The sequence below is a fragment of the Canis lupus genome, chromosome 13 (assembly GCF_048164855.1).
Source record: "Canis lupus baileyi chromosome 13, mCanLup2.hap1, whole genome shotgun sequence".
Classification (NCBI taxonomy): Eukaryota; Metazoa; Chordata; class Mammalia; order Carnivora; family Canidae; genus Canis; species Canis lupus.
Genome location: NC_132850.1, coordinates 21,237,196 through 21,258,409, shown reverse-complemented (window position 1 = coordinate 21,258,409; position 21,214 = coordinate 21,237,196). Strand labels below are relative to the sequence as shown.

Here is a 21,214-nt window from a genome sequence, read left to right as displayed (position 1 = left end):
ATTTTAGAGATATCCAACATACTATTTCCTAGAAAAAAATTTTGTTTCAAATTAAATTTCCTGAGACACTTGGGTGGCTCAGTGGTTGAGCATCTGCCTGTGACTCAGGGCATGATCCTGGTATCTGGGGGATCAAGTCCCATGTCGGGCTCCTTGCAGGGAGCCTGCTTTTCCCTCTGCCTATGTCTCTGCCTCTCTCTCTGTATCTCTCATGAATATAAATAAACAAAATCTTAACAACAAATTAAATTTCCCTGTATCAGCTAAAGAAATATATTTTGAGTTTCACTGCATCATTTTCAACGGCATTTGTACTGATAAATGTTGTCCACGTCTTTATTTTCTACATAAAAAAACTATAGGAACAAAATGTTTGTTGCATGTATATCTTTTTTATCACATTTAATGATAATTTGGTTCCAAAAGTCAACCCACTGCTGTGTTGCCTACTGTATTGTAGACAACTACATAGCAGTATGCCAAACCTGCTCCTCCCCTGATCAGAGCTGACATCACTATCCGTAGCATCTTGGTCCTTCCTTTGACTAGGCTTGGAATCTTTGTCAGCACAGCCACTTCCTAACGGCCACAACCAGGCAAAAAGAGTTGACATGGAAGTTGAACCTTATTTAACATCCTAGAGTTACAACACCAAGTCCAAATTCCTTCGGGAGTTAAGCCTCTAAAGTCGAACATATCCTGGGATGCCTGGGTGGCTCAGCAGTTGAGGTCTGTCTTCAGCCCAGGGTGTGACCCCGGGGTTCCAGGATCGAGGCCCACATCGGGCTCCTTGCATGGGGCCTGCTTCTCCCTCTGCCTGTGTCTCTGCCTCTCTCTGCATCTCTCATGAATAAATAAATTAAATCTTAAAAAATAAAATAAAATCTAACATACCCTGACTGCCCACGTGTCCAGCAAAATTTTCTTTGGTCCTCTCTATGCCTTCTCTGCCCCTTCTTCCACACCCAGCTCAGTCTCTACTTCAACCATAGACTCTTCCTTCAAATATTCAGATCCACAATGAATACTCACTTTTGGTTAATCAACACTACATTTTAATAGTCTGTCTTCCTTTGGAGTCATGAGTTATGCCTTTGACTCCCCAAATTAACAAGCATCCCATCTTATGATTATTTTATGGTCCTCCCATCACAGAGCTGAAAGCAAAAGAGGAACTCAACAGCTACCACAGGCGAGTTTGATGAAATGGGAATGCCTAATAAAAAGGACCCTGCTGATGGTGTGTTAATAAAGAACTGCTGCTGTTTAATGTTCACTAAACATTAAGAATACTTTGCAACAACTTGTTCATATTATAAATCGTGTATTTTTTTCTTTTCCAAGCAATTTCTCATATCTTCCAAATTTCCCCCAAAACATCATTGAAATGGATGTTCTGTGTCCTCATATGGATGCCAGGAAATATAAAAGGGGTTGGGAGGGGCGCCTGAGTGGCTTAGCTGGTTAAGCATCTGCTCAGGTCATGGGCTCAGGTCATGATCTTGAGTCCTGGGGTTCAGCCCCACATCAGGCTCCCTGCTCAGTGGGGAGTCTGCTTCTCTCTCCCTCTGCTGCTCCTCCCTCACACACACCCTGCTCATTCTCTCTTTCTCAAATAAATAAATAAAATCTTTTTTAAAAAGGAGGGGGGATTAGAATGAAGTGAACCAAAATGTTAATGATGATTAACCCTGAGGGGCACATTTACTATGGTATTTATTTGCATCTTTATTTTTTGTATTTTACAAATATTCAACAAGTTAGAGTGAACTGTTTTTATACGTGAAAAAAGAAAGTTAATTTGAAAAATATTGTCACTCTTCACTGTCTGAGGGATCAGCTCTTCACAGGTCACAGTGTCCTACAATAGATCCTTATAAGATTAATTAGGATTTTGCAAATCTTCTATTGCTTCTTGTGCTGAGAATAAAGAGCAAGATGAGATGCTGGTCACTTCACTAAAAGAAGCAGAGTACCTAGCACTTTAACCACCCACCCAGCCATACCCACACAAGTGTCTTTAATTCTAAAATTAGGATTTCTCTGTGGGACAATCACAAATCAAGTACTTTTTGTCAAAATCTTCTTTGACAAATTATATATATATGTTCTTTTCATTTTATAATCTTTCTTTCTTTCTTTCTTTCTTTCTTTTTTTCTTTCTTTCGATTTTATTATTTATTCATGAGAGATACAAAGAGAGAGGCAGAGACACAGGCAGAGGGAGAAGCAGGCTCCCTGTGGGAATACAGGGAGGACTTGATCCCAGGACCCCAGGATCACACTCTGAGCCAAAAGCAGATGCTCAGCCACTGAGCCACCCAGGTGCCCCTGTCTCTTTTCTTTCATTTTATAAATGTCTCATCACTCTTCCTCTGCTTACCCTTTGATGTCAGGGAAGCCTATCCTAGGTTTCGTTAAATCAGTTGGCAAGTTTCATCTAATGAACCTAAAGGAAAAGGAATAAAACTAATTTTATCTTAGAAATATATAAAAGAAATACTCATAGAGCTTACTCTTTTGTTCCATAAAGCTCAGAAATGATTATTTGAAAAGCAGTGCACAGTTCTAATTTATAAAACAGTATCTGTGGCCCCTTAAATTTACTTATAGATTTTTAAAATATTTTATTTTTATGTAATCTCTATACTCAGTGTGGGGCTCAAATTTATAATCCTAAAATCAAGAGTCAGATACTCCATGGACTGAGCCAGCCAGGCACCCCTAAAATATTTTCATAACAGGTCATTTCATACTTTATGTTAATTTTATTAATATAGAAATTTTGACAAATATTAATCTGTCCTTCAAACAAAAATAGAAATCAAACAAACAGAAAAGTTTCCATTTTATTTTACTACATTAACTTCACTTCTTCGTATGCATGGACATAGTATATAGTTAAGTCTAAGACCCCTAAGAACTAAGGTCAAGTAAAGGGACACTGATCTTATTTACCCAAAGAGTTCTTTTCAGTTCTGTCTCTTTGTTTGGTTCCTGTTCCACAACTGATTTTATAACTTAGTTTATAATTTCTCTATTAGCAGCAGAATCTGCAACTTTTTGAATGATCACAGTAATCCCCTAGAGCCATTGTTCACAATGATTTTTTTATTCAAATGCTGGCACCGCAGGGAGTTTTCTTCTCCAGTACATTGAACTTCTGACAGTCCATATGGTCTTAACGAATTTTCCAGGTGCTGAACACCATCCAACCTGTATTTTTGGCAGCCTACAGAGCTACTTAAGCCTGCCTTTGTCATTCTTCCTAATACTTCTTATGATGTTTTTTTAAGAGGAGGAAGTTTGAAGTGGTAGGTAGAAACAAGTTTTAAATGCTTATATTATCAGCACAAAAGCACTGTCAAGGAGAATTCACTTTTGAGAGAGGAAAACAAAAGCTGTTCATTTAATATTTAAAGAGAAGTATAATTGCAATATGTTTTTGAGATGTTATTATTTGTACTTCTAGATTATAGGGACAAATTTGCTGTCTTTAATCCACTACAAAAAGTAGTGCACAGTATTTCCTATCTAGCTTATAAATCTGGATAAGTTTAGGATGAGCCCCTTGCTTATTAAGGGATTCCAAATTGATTTTAGACTGTCATCTGAGGGATGCCTGGGTGGCTCAGCGGTTAAGCATCTGCCTTTGGCCCAGGGCATGACCCCGGGGTCCTGGGATCAAGTTCGGTGTCGGGCTCCCTGCAGGGAACCTGCTTCTTTCTCTGCCTATGTCTCTGCCCCTCTCTATGTCTTTCATGAATAAATAAAATCACACACAAAAAAAATAGAGTGTCATCTGAACTGAGTTGATTGCTAACTAGTTGATGATATGGGTGGGTGGATAATATTAAGACTGCCTAGAAAGTAAGAAAGTATTTTTAAAATCTTCAAATTATATTTCAAAGTTAGTGTCCACACCTTTCCCATTTTTTCCCTCAATTTATTAAGCATCTACTTTACATATATTGTCCACAAACCCTAGGAGGTAGGCATGAGGAATACCTTGATTTTACAGAACAATGACTAGTGCCCAATTTTCTGTAACTCTAAAACCATACACTTAAGCACTTAGGCTATGCTTGCCCAATTTGAAAAATATATTGGTGATTATAGTGCATGTTTTTGGCATTTAAAAAAATGGCTGCCTGGAGGGAAAAAAAAAAACCTTCTTCATACTTTGGGTCCACAGTTGTGTAAGTCAATCTTGTGAAAGACAGAATTTCACCTCCCACTGCTGATGTCTACAAGGCCAAATATTTATTCAGCTAGGCTGCAGCCTTTGGTGCTAAACTCGACAAATTGGTGTCCCCCGCCCCCCGCCCCGGGATTTTGAGTCTGGCACAAAAATTCAAAGAAGAAAAGACAGTTTAAAATTCATTTCTGGGGATCCCTGAGTGTCTCAGTGGTTTAGCACCTGCCTTTGGCCCAGGGCATGATCCTGGGGTCCTGGGACCGAGTCCCACATCGGGCTCCCTGCGTGGAGCCTGCTTTTCCCTCTGCCTGTGTCTCTGCCTCTCTCTCTGTCTGTGTCTCTCATGAATGAGTAAATAAAATCTTTTAAAAAAATTCATTTCCATGTGGCTACTAGTCCAAGCTGGGATGCAACTCAGCTCCCCCAACAGATATACCAAATCTACAGCTACATATGGAGTAGTTCCCACTAAAAAAGAGTGCAAAGTAGCTGAAGAGCTATTTCACAACCAGGAATAAAAGGGTGACATTGAGGCTGATAGGTGAGATGCAGTCTGTCAAAAACCCCGTCCCCAGTGAGGTGACCCACAATGGTGGGGTGATATCATGGTCCACAGCATCTCCCTAAAAGTGAGGGGTTTATGCCCCATGTTTGGCATCTCAACACTTTGGGCCTGCACCGGAGAGATGAGGGCCCCAAAACATCTGGCTTTAGGAACCAATGGAGATTTCATTCAGGACCCAGGAGGCTGTGAAGATCTAAGATACTCCTTTTGAAGGGCTTACACACAAACTCATGTATCATGGGACCTAGCACAAAGGCAGTAATTTGAGAACTGAGTGGATCATTTAAGAGGAAAATTCATTTGTTAATTGCAAAGTATCTCTCAGAGGGGCAGGGACCAGTTGGGACTCTCTTTGGGGAACAGGTACTGTTGAGGGTGATATTTGCACTCTTCCTATACCTTGCTAGTGCAAGTGGGAACACCCAGATATAGTCTTGCTAAAGCTATAAGCATGCCCTGCTCCCAGCACAGTTTTCCTGCCTTAGTAAAGCCATGGGTGTCTTCAACACTCTTCCATAGCCTTGCTAAAGCTGGTACATGAGCATAATCACCCAGGGGCCACCTCTTGATTCCCTGACCCTGGTGGCCAGAGGGTCTTGCATTTCTTGTCCCCACAGGACTATAACAATCAGAAAGACAGTTCTTGGCAGGCTACCAAACCCAGGGCACTGCAGAGACAACAGACTGAAACATCCCCTAGCCCACCTATAAAATAGGCCCCGATTCTTGTTTTGTACCTTCAAGGTGAGAGAAAGGCTTCAGGTCTGCCCCACATCTAGGGCTACAGAGGAACTTTCAGGGAACATAGGAGGGACACACCATCTTTGAGCCCTCCTATGGCCTCTACACAACAATGATAGCTTCCAGAAAGGAACTTACACACTCATCTGAATCCCTAAATTTTGCATCTGATGCCCAGAGGATACCTTCAGATCTCCTAGTCTGGAGGTCAGCAAGGTTTACAGTTGTGGTTCCACAGGACTGTATATATTTGCATACTTTAAGCTCTGCTGCCTGAGGACCTGGCTATCAATCATCCTGAAACTAGATGTGACTGGAATCACTGTCCTGGGGATGCTGACTGGTCTTGGCACATTCTCATCAATGGGAACCTATGAAGAATTAATCAAGCTACTTAGACAATCACAGAAGTTTAAGAGACAACCAAAAGCTAGAGTAAGGTTGAACAATAAAGTTCATTTCCTATATGAGGCCACTCCTTCATGACTGGGAGAGATAGCCATTTTACCTAATATATAGAAACAAACACAAAGAGTCATGCAAATTGAGAAACAGAAGAATATGTTCCAAACAAAAAAAAAAAAAAAAAAAAAAAAACAAGAAAAAAGCTCAGAAAAGTATCTTAATGAAGCAGAAATAAATAATGTATCTGATAAAGAGTTCAAAGTAATGTTCATAAATATCCTCACCAAACTCAGGAGAATGGATGGACACAGTGAAAACTCAACAAAGACATAGAAAGTATATAAAAGTATCAGACAGACATCACAGAGCTGAAGAATGCAATACAATAATGGAACTGAAAAATACACTAGAGGGTTTAACAGGAGATTAGATGAAGCAGAACAGTCAGCAACCTGGAAGACAGGGCAATGGAACTCACTCATGCAGAGTAAAGAAAAAAAAATTAAGTGAAGAGAGTTTAAGGGGCTTATAGGACAACATTAAGTGTGATGCCATTTTCATTATAAAGATCCCAGAAAGAGGAGAGAGAGAGAAAGGGGCGGAAAACTTATCTGAAAAAATAATGGCTGAAAACATCCCTAACCTATGGAAGGAAGCAGATATCCAGTTCAGGAAGCACAAAATGTTCCAGACAAGATGAGCTGATGAAATCCATACCAAGAAATATATAATTAAAGTGTCAAAGGTTAAAGAGCATGAGAAAAACAACATTTTTTTTTTTTTGAAAAACAACTTTTTATGTATAAGAGACCTTCCATGAGACTATCAGCTGATTTTTCAGCAGGAGCTTTGTAGGCCACTGCACAATATATTCAAAGTGCTGAAAGAAAAAACTTCCAACCAAAATTATAATTCAGAATTGAAGGAGAAATAAAGACTTTTCTAGAAAAGCAAAAGTGAAAGCTAAAGGAGATCATCACCATTAAATTGGCCTTAAAAGAAATGTTAAAGACACTTCTTTAAGCTGAAAATAAAAGGCACTAATTAATAACAAGAAAACATAATATGAAAGTAAATGTAAAAATCTCATTGGAAAAAGGCAAAGATATATATATGTATCATATATATCTCACATATCTTTAATATACATATTATCTTATATATATTAAAAGTAGTGGATTAACCACTTATAAATCTAGCATGAAGGTTAAAATATAAAAGTAGTAAATTTATCTATAATTACAATAATTAAGGATACAAGTAAAATATGATATCAAAAATGAAACATGGTGGAGGGAGGAGCAAATATGTAGTTTTTAGAAGGTGTTCTAATTTGAGTTGTTATCAACTTAGAGTAGACTGTTACATATATAGGCTGTTTTGTGTATATATATATTATGTATGTGCATATATATATTTATATATATACATGATATATATATACATTTTATATATATATAGATGTATATATATATATATAAACTATATGGTACCCACAAAGCAAAACTTATAGCAGATACACAAAAGATAATGAGAAAGGAATCTAAACATAATACTAAAGAAAGGGATCAAACCAGAAAGAAAGAGAGCAAGAGTAGAAAGGAGCTACAAAAATAGAAAACAATGAACAAAATGGTAATAAGTACATATCTTTCAATAACTATTTTAAATGTAAATGCTCTAATCAAAGGTCATAGATGGCTGAAAGCATTTTTTTTTTTTTAATTTTTATGGTAGTCACAGAGAGACACAGGCAGAGGGAGAAGCAGCCTCCATGCACCGGGAGCCCGACGTGGGATTCGATCCCGGGTCTCCAGGATCGCGCCCTGGGCCAAAGGCAGGCGCCAAACCGCTGCACCACCCAGGGATCCCCTGGCTGAAAGCATTTAAAAAAAAAAAAAAGATCTGCCTATATGTTGCCTACAAAAGACTCATGTCAAAGCTAAGGACACACACAGACTGAAAAGGAAGGGATAGAAAAAGGTTTCATGCAAATGAAAATGAAAAATAAAAGCTGGGATAGTTATGCTTACATCAGATGAAATAGACTATAAAACAAAGACTGTAATAAAAGACAAATAAAGGTATTATACAATGATAAAAGTGTCAATCCAAAAAGAGGATATAAAGGCAGCCCGGGTGGCTCAGCAGTTTAGCGCCTGCCTTCAGCCCAGGGCCTGATCCTGGAGACCTGGGATCTAGTCCCACACCGAGCTCCCTGCATGGAGCCTGCTTCTCCCTCTGCCTGTGTCTCTGCCTCTCTATGTCTCTCTCTGTGTCTCATGAATAAATAAATAAAATCTTTTTAAAAAGAAGTAAAAAGAAGATATAACATTTGTAAATACTTATGTACTCAACATAGAAGCACCTAAATATATAAAGCAAATATTAACAGACCTAAAGGGAGAAATTGACAGCAATAGAGGACTTTGCCACTCCACTTACATCATGGACAGATCATCCAGACAAAAATCAATAAAGAAACACTGGCCTTAAATGACACATTAGACCAGATGGACTTAATATATATATACACAATATTCCATCCAAAGGCAGCAGAATAAACATTCTTCTCAAATGTACATGGAATGTTCTCCAAGATAGATCCCTTGTTAGGCCAGAAAACAAAAACTCAATAATTTAGCAAGATTAAAACCATATCAATATTCTCCAACTACAAGCATATGAAGCTAGAAATCAATTACAGGAAGAAAACTGGAAAAATTACAAATATGTAGAGATTAAACAATATGCTACAGAACAACCAATGGGTCAATGAGGAAATCAAAAGGGAAATCACAAAATACCTTGAGACAAATGAAAATATAAATACAACAATTCAAAATGTACGGGAACAAAAAGCAGTTATAAGAAGAAACCTCACAGCAAGGCTGTCTTAAGAAACAAAAAAAATCTCAAGTAAACAATCTAGGTTTATACCTAAAGGAATTTAAAAAAGAATGAAGCCCAAATTTAGTAAAAGGAAGGAAATAATAAAGAGCAGACTGGAAAGAAATGAAATAGAAACCAAAAAGAAAAAAGAATTAAAAATGTCAATTATACTAAGAATTGGTTCTTGATAAACAAAATTGAGAAACCTTTAGCTATAATCAAAACAAAAGAAGAAAGCAAGCTGAAATAAATAAAATCAGAAATGAAAGAGAAGTTACAACTGATACTATAGAAATACAAAGGACTGCAAGAGACTATTATGAACAATTATACAGCAACAAATTGGACAACATAGAAGAAATGGGTAAATTCCAATAAATATGCAATCATAAAGACTAAACCAGGAAGAAATAGAAAATCTAAACAGTTTGATTACTAGTAAGGAGATTAAATCAATAATCAAAAACCTTCCCAAAATGAGTCCAGGACCAGAAAATGTCACTAGTGAACTCTGCCAAACATTCAAAAAAGATTTAATACCTTTGCTTCTCAAATTCCTACAAAAAATTGGACTGGAGGGAATGCTTCCAAACTCATTTTATAAGGCCAGCATTACCCCCATACCGGCAGCAGACAAGAACACTACCAGAAAAGAAAATTACAAGCAATATCCCTATGAACAAAGATGCAGGAATCCTCAGTAAAATATTAGCAGACCAAATTCAAGAATCCATTAAAAGGGTAATATACTATGATCAAGTGGGATTTATATTAGAGATGCAAGAATGGTCCAACATTCACAAATCAGTGTGATATATCACATTAACAAAATGAAGGATAAAAAACATGTGATCATCCTGATAGATACAGAAAAAGCATTTCACAAAATTTAAACTCCATTTATGATAAAAACTCTCTACAAAGGGGGATATAGAGGGAATGTACCTCAACATAATAAAGGACAAATATGACAAATCCATTGCTAACATCATACTTACTAAGATCAGGAACAAGACAACGATGCCCTTTTCACCACTTTTATTCAACACAGTATTGAAAATCCTAACCACAGCAATTAGGCAGGAAAAAAATAAAAGACACCCAAATTGGAAAAGAAGAAGTAAAACTGTCACTATTTGTATATGTTATCTTATATATGGAAAACTCTAAAATTCCACCAAAACCTGCTAAAACTAGTAAACAAAGTCAATTAAATGGCAGAAAACAAAATTAATATGTAGAATCAGTTGCACTTCTATACACTAAAAATGAACTATCTGAAAGAAATAGCAATATATATATAAAGAAAACAAGCCCATTCATAATTGTGTAAAAAACACCTAGTAATACATTTAATCAAGGAGGTGAAAGAAATGTATACTGAAAACTATAAGACAGTGATGGAAAAAACTGAAGAAGACACAAATAAATGGAAAGGTATTTTGTGCTCATGAATTGGAAGACTTAATATTGTTAAAAATGTCCATACTACCCAAAGCAATCTATATATTCAAGGCAAACCCTGCTCAAATTCCAAAGGTGTTTTTCACAGAACTAGAGTAAATAATTCTAAAATGTGTATGGAACCAGGAAAGATCCCAAATAGCCATAAGCAATCTTAAGAAAAAGAGCAAAGCTGGAGGTGTCATGGTTCTTAATTTCAAACTATACTACAAAGCTATAGTAATAAAAACAGTATGGAATTGGCATAAAAAGAGACACACAGATCAAAAGAACAAAAGGGAGGACCTAGAAATAAACCCATACCTATATGGCCAATTAATTTTTGACAAAAGAGGCAAGAAAATACAATGGAGAAAGAGCAGATTGTTCAATAAATGGTTTTGGAAAACTGGCATTCACATGCAAAAGACTGAAACTAGGTCACTATCCTATACCATACACAAAAATTAACTCAACGCATTAAAGATTTCCATGTAAGAAACTGTTAAACTCCTAGAAGGTAATATATGTGGTAAACTCCTTGACAATTAATCTTAGGGCTGAATTTTTTAATCTGACCCCATTAGCAAAAGTAACAAAAGCAAAATTAAACAAGTGAGACTAAATCAAACTAAAACTTCTGCACAATAAAAAAAAAATCAACAAAATTGAAAAGCTACCTACTGACTGAGAAAATAAATTTGTAATATCCAAAATATCCAAAGAGTTAAAATCCACTATATATAAATACTCAAACAACTCAACAGCCAAACATAAACAATCTGATTAAAAAATGGGTAGAGGATCCAAATAGGCATTTTTCCAAGGAAGACATATAGATGACTAACAGGCACATGAAAAGATGTTCAGCATCACAAATTTTCAGGGACATGCAAGTAAAACCATAATGAAATATCACCTCATACCCATCAGAATGTATAATATCAAAAAAAAAGAAATAATAAGTCTTGGAGAGAATATGAAGAAGAGAAAACCTTTGTACATTATTGCTGGGAATGTAAATTGGGGTGGCCACTATAGACAACTGTGGAGGTACCTCAAAAACTTAAAAATAGAACTACCAGATGATCCATCTAGTCCATATCTTGGTATTTATCCAAAGAAAATAATTTGAAAAAATAATTTGAGATTATTATTTGAAATGATACATGCACCTCTGTGTTTATGCAGCACTATTCACAATAGCCAAGATATGGAAATAACCTAAGTGCCCTATTGATCAATGAATGGTAAAGAAATTGTGGTATACACACACACACACACACACACACAAACACACACACACACACACACACACACAGGGATACTACTCAGCCATAAAAAAGGATGAAATCTTGCCATTTGTGACAGCATGGACCTTGAGGGTATTAGACTAAATGAAACGCTTGACAGAGAAAGATAAATTTCTTATGATTTCACTTATATCGAATCTAAAATATAAAACAAACGAGCAAACAAGACAAAATTCATAGATACAGAGAATAGATTGGTGGCTATCAGAAGGGAAGGAAGGGGGCTGTGGGGTGTTGGTGAAATAGGTGAAGGGGGTCAACTGTATGGTAATGCATGGTAACTAGACTTATTCTGATGATGATTTTGTAGCACATACAAGTATCAAATTATTATATTGTTTGTTATATATAATGTTATACACCAGAAGCTAATATAATGCTATACACAAATTTACCTCAATAAAAAAATATTCATTTTTAATTTTGGCAGCATCCAGTATCTAGTTTCTTTCTTTCTTTTTTTTAAAAAAAGGTTTTACTTATTTATTCATGAGAGACAGAGAGAAAGAGAGGCAGAGACACAGGCAGAGGGAGAAGCAGGCTCCATGCAGGGAGCCCAATGCGGGACTCAATCCCAGGACCCCAGGATCATGACCTGAGCCATAGGCAGACACTCAACCACTGAGCCACCCAGGCACTCTAATACCCAATTTCCAGTAATGAGATAGGCAACAGAATTAAGAATCTAAGAGTCCAGAGGTGACGTCACTAGTGACACTGTAATAGGTAGATCATTCCGTGATATGATGTACATGTTTGTAGCTGCATTGTCTTGAGCCTAGTTCTGTGCCTTGTTCTCCAAACTGGTCTTGGTTAAGTTTAGTTAACCATAACCAGTCTCTGCGTCTTATATAGAGAGCTAAAGGATGATCATCTACTTACTCCTGCACCATACTACTTTGTCCCTCAGGTTTCACCAGCAGTGATTATAGCATTATCAGTTGTAAATCCATTCTTTCCTTTTTTCTTTCAATTGTAATACCTCTGATATGTAGCTAAGCAGATGACCACTCAGCCAAAAACTACTTTTCCAATTTCTTTGGTTCACGTAACAAAATTCTGGCCTATTGGATGTGAGTGGAAATAACTGGTACAACCTCTATGTCATGATATAAGAAAGGAAGAAAGAAAGGAAAGAAGAAAGAAAGAGAAAAAAGTATTCTCTCCACTTCAACTTCTCCTCCTTTACTGCTGACTTAGAAAGTAGACATGATGGTGAGAGTCAAAGCAGCTACTTTAGAGCATACATGGAAACCACAAGTTGAGAATGGCAGAGCAACAGTGTAGAAGGAGTGTGGGTCCTGGGTGACATGCAGCCTTTAGCCCTGGTCTGCTTGCCCTTGGGACCATTACTTGGACTTTGTTGAAGAGCCAGCCCTGCATTCAAACTAACATGGCCTTTGGCACTTTCAACTACATCACACAATTTCTTGCCAGTCATCCTCAACCTTGGGTTGTGCTGAGGATATCTCATGAAAAAAGAAACAGTGCTTCATGTACCTCTCACTTGAGCTTTTTGACATTCAATCACATCAGCCAAATATAATAGCTACTCAGCAGTAACAGAAGTAAGAAGAAACGAGAGGGGGATGGCTTGGCCATTTTTACCACAATGGCAGAAATGGGAGCCTCAGCGTTACGTGAAGGAACAGCAAATTCTAATGAGCATAGAAAGGTCAGACCTTGGTTTAATGTGCTGCTTGGAAAGTGGTATGAGGCCTTTCAGTAGTACTTAAATAATATTGTCATGCTGGTTTTCATTCTGACACACTACCTAAATAGAAGCACAAATAAAATAAAACAGCTGTGTTGTGGTCTATGATACTCACATTTGTTATTGACAAAATTGCAGTTGAGGTTATTTTTTTTATTAATCATACTGAACAAATGTTCCAAAAGTAATTCTTTCTTTTTCCAATTAAACATAATCTCTATTCCATAAATTAGAATTAAGCAAGTTAAATGCAATGCAGCTATGGAGATCTTTCTTTTCTCAACTCACAGTTGACCGTTCCCTTGTGCATAAGATGAAAGGGTAAGGAAACAAGTGGCTTTGCTAAACATTTTGGTATGTGAATAACCATTACAGCATTGATGCTATGGGACTGCAATCACAGCCACATGCGCATGAACCCTGCTGACTATAATAAAATGCAGTGCATGTCAGAACCTTGATTTGACCCAAAGTGCTTCCTAATGGAGGTTTTACAGTGCATATATCTCTACTTTCTTTGGGGTAAAAAGAAAAACTTGGAATTTTTTTCCATCTACGGTTCATGTTCCATAGCTACAGAGAAAGAAGAAGGAGGAGGAGGAAGAGGAGAAGGATGAGGAGGAGAAGGAGGAGGAGGAGAAGAAGGAAGAGGAGGAGAGGAGAAGAAGAAGAAGAAGAAAAGAAAGGAACCTATTTCCATTTCTGCTCTGTTGCAAGAATGTAAAAATTTATTGCTTTCAGGAGTAGAATCAAGTCATTAGTAATTACAAGCACTAAAATAACTATTGCTATTAATTTTCTGTATCCACCCTAAATACTAGAAAAAATTTTAAGTGTAGTTGAAATTGTCAAAAAAAAAAGACTCACACATATATCATAGAAGTATCTTCTTGAATCATATCAATTTCCTTCCATACGTATTAGAAATCCAAGAGACTTGATAACTTCTTCCCTCTGTTCTGATACTTATCTGGACAAGTATGTATCTCTTAATAGCATGAAGATGACCTGCTAAGAGCTCAGCTGCCAAAGATGATTGCTTTAAAGTCCTTGTAATATCAGCCTAAACCAGCCTAAGAGATGAGCAAAGGGATTAATCACAGACCTTTGAACATGGGTAAGCAAACCACAGCCAAATGGATAATGTTTCACAAAGAATGTGTAATCTTTGGATGCTGGGGCTTCTTCTACCACATACGTTCCATAATGGCTATAAATTCCATTACCACTAAATACCCACTGGGTTCTAAGCCAAGAGGAGGAGTGAAATCCTGTCTATACAATGTCAAGGCAGCCAACTGATTCAATTTGTTTCAACAAGAATTTAAGAATAGTTCTATATGCCAGCCAGTAGGGTAGGTAATAATACAGCACTAAGTTACAGTTCCTAAAGTCTGCATACTTACAGACTTTTGGTGATTATAGACCTTGAAACAAATCATTTTAATGTGTAAATGGCACAGCAGTCAGCAACAGGGAAGTAGTAAAAGTGCCTGGGTTAGACAGTTTTATTTTTATGTTATTTAAATTCCAAGTGCCTCAGTTTCCTTATCTGTAAAATGGGAATAATAACTTGTACCTACCTTAGGGGGCTGTTTTGAGGATTAAAGGAGGAAATATAGTTAAATCATCCAAAAGGAAGCCTGGTTAGAGTAAATACTCAATAACTGCGAGCTATGGTGATTTTTATAAATTGTAGAGTCCTTTGGAAACACAGAAGTGAGAATCTTTACCACACATGAGTGTTAAAGGAACACTTATGGGGAAGAGGATGCCAGGCAAAAAAGAGGGAGGTTTCTGGCAGAGGCAAAAATAATGATGAAAGGCATGAGAATGTGAAGCCACATGGCTAGTCCCTCCCAGTATTTCCAAACGGCAAATTCAGAGGAAGTTCCCCAAAAGTTCAATCTGACCATTTGCTGTTCTATATATGAAAATCTGGATGAAAGATTTAGCATTTACCTGGGTATGCTGGCATCACAAGGAGAGGGGGAGTTGGGGCAAACCAGATTATGCAAACCCATAAGTAATGGGAATCCTGTGAAGCATTTTATGAAGGAAGTTGAATGATCTGACTTGTCTTCTTAAAAGATCACACTTCCTCTGCAAGGACAATGGATCAGAATGGAGTTAGAGTAGAAGCAGAGGTACTACTCAGCAGGCTGTCATGGAGGTTTGAGTCAAAGAGGAACTTTAAGGGTAAAGACCTGGAATAAAGAGGGTGGATTCAAATAACATTTTAGATGTAAAATCCTCAAGACTCAATGTGTGAGTAGCTGTGTGAAGTAAAGGAGAAGGAGGCATTGAAAATGAATCCAGGGTTTATCTTTGAGAAATTGGGGATATGGCCCATTCCCATCTTCTGGAGAAAAAAAAAATGTATTTCAAGGGAAAGATCGTGAGTTCAGTTTTGAGTAGTATAATCTGAGTTGTCTATAGGACATCCAAATGGAGATGTCAAGTGAGCCTTTGGACAGTTGTTAAGGTTCTCAGAAGAAGTCTGGGATAGAGTCTTAAACATACACCTGATATGAGACATTCTGGTAGTAAAGTAAAATTGCCCAGGGGACAAGACAAGAACATCCTAGGATGCAGCCATAAGGAGCTTCAGCACTTAAAGATTAAAAAGAGAAGGGGAAATCTCCAAAGGAAAATGAGAAGTAGGTAAAAAGATAAGAAAATCAGAGAATTTGAGTTTCATAGAAGACAAGGAAAAGGCATGTTTGCAAAAAGGAGTTGATAAAATAACCCCAAAACTAAAGAGACTTCAAGTAAAGTGGGAACTGAATATTGTCCTTTGAAATCTTTAGGTCCCTGGTGGTCTTGGCAAAAGCTAATTAATAAAATGGTGTGAGTGGAAGTAAATGGTGCTACAATGAAGAGTCTCCGGGAGATGACGAGGACTGGCTGTGAACTAGAGGAACCTGAAGGGGCAGCAGCTGGGAGGTCTTTGAGGTGCCCAGGAAGATTTGGGTGGTTTCTTTTTTAAGATAAAAGGGACTATAGTATATTCAAATCCCTGAGATCCATATACGGAATTCTCAACTTTTGAGGCACAGATCAACTATCCCTCCTTGCCAGGAACCTTTCCCAATCTAAGTTAGGTGATGTGACCACAGACAATAGTCTGCAAACCTCTATTAAATCACTTATCAAGCTGTAATTATTGGTTTATTTTTTGTTTCACTCACTAAAATATAATGGATTTAAGGGCAGGGATTGCATATCTACTACCATGTCTGACATATTCAATTCATTAGTCTAACAAGAAGGTCTAGCTCATGAATAAAACCAGTTCCATTTATCTGTTAAGTACAAATTTCTAATTCTCCCTATTAAAAAAAAAAAAATATATATATATATATATAGTTTGCTTCCCTCCATATCTAGGCCTTTTAAAAAACCCAGATAGTCATTCTCTCTAGCCAGACTTTAAAAAAACAAACAAACAAACAAAAAACCCATAAGAGACTCTATTTAACTATAGGGAATAAACTGAGGGTTGATAGAGGGAGATAAGTGGGGGGATGGATGATGGTCATTAAGAAGGGCCCTGGTAATGAGCACTGGGTGTTGTATGTAAGTGATGAATCACTAAATTCTGCACCTGAGGGATGCCTGGGGGGCTCAGCGGTTGACCATCTGCCTTCGGCTCAGGTCTTAATCCCGGGGTCCTGGGATCGAGTCCCGCATCGGGCTCCCTGCATGGGGCCTGCTTCTCCCTCTGCCTGTGTCTCTGCCTCTCTCTCTGTGTCTCTCATGAATAAATAAATAAAATCTTTAAAAAATAAAAAATAAACAAATTCTACCCCTGAAACCAATATTACACTATATGTTAACTAACTAGAATTTAAATAAAATTTTGAAGAGAATAAGAGGGCTTGATAAAAAGATTTCCAGCCTATATTTGAACTTACTGAAATGTGTTAGAACAGATAAAGCTTATCGATCAAATTTCTTCTCTAAAACTTTCATGTAAGTACCATATTTTATACATTTTTGTGTCCTCTACTGGACCCAGCAAGGCACTGAACATAAGCTAGGAGTTTCAAGAAATATTTACTGACTGATCCTTCATTTATCTGCATGAAATTTTACATACACAAAGTGAAAACACTGCCACTGAATATCGTGGCAAAACAGTGATTTCTCTTCAGTGTTAGTGGAACAGCTTGTGTCACTCATCAATCTGACAAAAGAATGTACACACAAAACAGCAGGTAAATGAATCATGGTAAATAGGACCATCCATTTGCCACATAAAATAGATATATTGGTCTCCTTACAATATACAATCTTCTTTAGTTGTCAGGTAATTAGATTACCAGCTTAAGTTCTAATTGTTTAAATTTGTTGGTGTTGGAAACAAATAATAAAGTTAATCTCTTCTCAGGAATACTTCTGATGGGCAGAAAAGCTGTATAGCAACATAAAATCAGAGCCTTTCCTAGGAACAACAGTTTACAAGGTGATCAATCTATTGGTTTTTAGGATGAATCCGTACAGGACATCTTCCTCTTTTGCAAAGTACAGTTATTGTATTTTGTTGCTGCTCCTACTGCCTCAGGCAAAGATGTACTAACAGAGCTAAAAAGTCAGAAAAACAGCTAGAACTCCAATGTTTTAATATTCAATCTTTCTTGACTAGAGAAATCTAGCAAAGAATGACATTTCCTTTCCATTACATCAGATGAATGTCACTAAACGTATATTTCTGTGACAGAGGTCAGTGATTCATCTATACCTGTGTTTTCAGAAGTGAAATAATAGTCTGTGGAGGGGAAAAAAAAAAGGAATAAGGCACATTTCAAGCTAGGAACCCAGGACAAGCTTGGTTAAAAACATTGGGTCCTATCATTAGAAGAATGATACTTTTAGATTTAAGGCAAAGGAAAACCCTTCTCTCAGTCATTCTGGCACAACTGGGGACCCAACAGAAGTTGATAATTGCACCCTTATTTCAAGCTATGAAATAAGATACCATGCTGGACTAAAGCATTTAAAGTCTATGTGACGTCTGAGAAAAATGGCTACATGAACACACAAGTCTAGGTTTCTTTCCAAAATCTCACTAAAGTGACCAATAGGATATTCAAATTGGAAATGTTGCCTTCACACCAGACACTAGAAGAGATCTCCATTGCTTCATACCAGAAATAAAAAAGAGTAGAAGGCTTCCTGTGGGAATCAAAATATTAGACAATAAATAAGAAGATAATTCAGCCAATCCTTATTAACTAAAGGACACATCCAGAACAAGGATAGAAAGCATGACTATGGTAGATTTCTTCTTTCCTACTTTGCGGTCTAATAGCACAAGACCACAGGCCAACACTGGAAGGCTCCATGGTTTGCCTGTAGCAAAGGTAGAGCCAAAGTGGGCATGGAATTACACACATGGAATATGGGAGACAATTAATCTATAATTTGGCACAGAAACACAGTTCCATGCCATAATCCCTACAGCATCAGCTCCCTCCCTGATCCTCTTATCCTGGTAATTTGTATTTTTGTTGATCTGGTCCTTTGCTTCTTCCCTACTTCCTTCTATCTAGATTCAAAGGACCTGCGCATAACATTTGGCAAGAACAGGAAGCATACCAATTTCTAACAGAACCCACTCAACTCCTACAAAGGCTGGCAAGCACAGGCAACCTTCTGGAAGTAAAAGAAAACTGAAAAATCATGAAACCTAAAAAATTTTGGAGTATAATTAAAGGGAAGCACTTAGAAAAAGTACATATATCCACTAACTCAACAGGTACTTTTTTGGGGAACTTGTGCTCTAAGCACTATATTAGCTTAAAAAGAGAAAACAAAACAACCCTAATACTTCCTTCCATTGTGAAAGAAACTGGTTGCCTCTGATGCTGATTTACTGCCAGAATCAAATAAGCCTTTAGAAAATGACTAATCCAGGCATGAGCAAGATTCAAGGGACGACTGAGTTGACAGTACAATTAAGAGGGACAAATCAAAGATTAATAATTAGTTGGAAATGAAAACATTATCACTAAATTAAAACCACAATGGAGGCAGTTAGAAACAAAAAATCAGATCAGTAAACTCTAAGATAACTTTGGGAAACTTAGCCAGAACTCCCATGAAAGCCCTAAGAAATTTTACTATGAGAGAAAATAAGAGAAAAAGAGAAAGAAATAGGTGCTTCAACCTAGGATCAATAGGGAAGGAAGGAAGGAAGGAAGGAAGGAAGGAAGGAAGGAAGGAAGGAAGGAAGGAAGGAATCAAAGCAAATAATAGAGGGAAAATTTGCTGAAGAAAGACCTTACTTCTTTGTGAAACTGACATGCTATTCATAATATTTATATGAAAATTCTAAGGACCTAAAACACCTCCAAAAATGTTGAGAAAGAACAAAGTTGGATAATTAACGCTATCTGATCACAAGACTTCCTTTAATGCTACAGTATTCAAGACAGTGTGGCATTGGTGAAAAGCTAGACAAATAATGCATTGGGACAGAATGGAAGGTCCAGAATGGATTCATCTTTACATGTTCTAAAGACTCTGACAGAAGCAAAAAAAAAAAAAAAAAAATCAATTCAATAGAGGAAAGGAAATTCTTTTTTAACAACTGAGCAGAAATAACTGGCTAGTCATATGGAGAAAATGAATCTTGACTCTTACATGCTATACCATACAAAAAATTAATTCAGAATAGATTACAAACCCAAATTTTATAAGCTAAAATTATAAAGCTTCTACAAGAAAAGATAGAAAAATATTTTCACAAGTATATTTGAGGTAAGCCAATACTTTTTTACAAAGCACTAACCATTAAAAAAAAAAACCCGAATTTAGAAAAAAAAAAACCCCGAAAATTAGTCTTTACTAAAATACAAAACCACTGCTCAAAATACCTAAGTAAATCAATAGGGAAAGCACAGACTGGGAAAAAACATTCACAATAATAGTTTATAACAAGATATGTATATACATGTAATAATTTATAACAAGACATGTATATCCAGAATACATAAGAAATTCCTGCAACTCAAAATAGAAACACAAACAGTACAATAAAAATGGGGAAAGACTTAGATACACAAATGGCAATAAGAAGGAGAATTTCGTTCAACACCATTAGACACTAGGGAAATGCAAAATAAGGGGCACCTGGGTGGCTCAGTATCTCATGAATAAATAAATAAAATCTTTAAAAAAAGAAATAAAACCAAACAGCAGGTACATACTACATGCTGGAATAACTAAAATAAAAAATACTGACACCAAATGTCATTGAGGATATGGAGCAATTAGAATTCTCATACCTTTTTGATGGTGGTACAAAATGGTACAACTGTTTTAGAAAATAGTTTGATGTTTTCTTACCCTGTTAAAAATATACCTATCCATTCTCCATGTTTTTTTCAAAAGAAATAAAAATATGTGTCCATAAAAAGACTTGTATAAAGATGTTCATAAAAATTTGGTTTACAATAGCCCCAAACTGGAAACAACCCAAATGTTCAACAGATTTTGTATTTCACCATATATAAATTATACATCAATAAAAATAAAACTAAAAGTTATAAGAGGAATAAAGTGTTGAGTCTGAAAATTCAATATACTTCAATTCACATACTTTATGTCCTAAGAACACTCAATTAATAGGGGCACCTGGATGGCTCAGTCAGTTAAGTGCCTGCCTTTGGCTCAGGTCATGATCCCAGTGTTCTGAGACTGAGGCCGATGTCAGACTCCCTCCTCCTGCTCTTTCTCTCTAACAAATAAACAAATTAAAATCATACTTAGTATAATTTTCAAATTATAAAAACAAAGATGTCAGATGGCCCAAAATGGAATAAAATCAAGTTGCACACAGTTTTTCTTTTTGTAAGATTTTATTTATTGCATGAGAGACACAGAGAGAGGCAGAGACATAGGTAGAGGGAAAAGCAGGCTCTCTGAAGGGAGTCCGA

General features: G+C 36.7%; 1 long non-coding RNA gene across 7 annotated transcripts in view; it reads right to left on the bottom strand.

The window, feature by feature from the left end:
• Positions 1-21,214, bottom strand: part of LOC140602789 (uncharacterized) — a 183,636-nt gene that overhangs the window by 100,584 nt on the left and 61,838 nt on the right. The window lies entirely within an intron of this gene.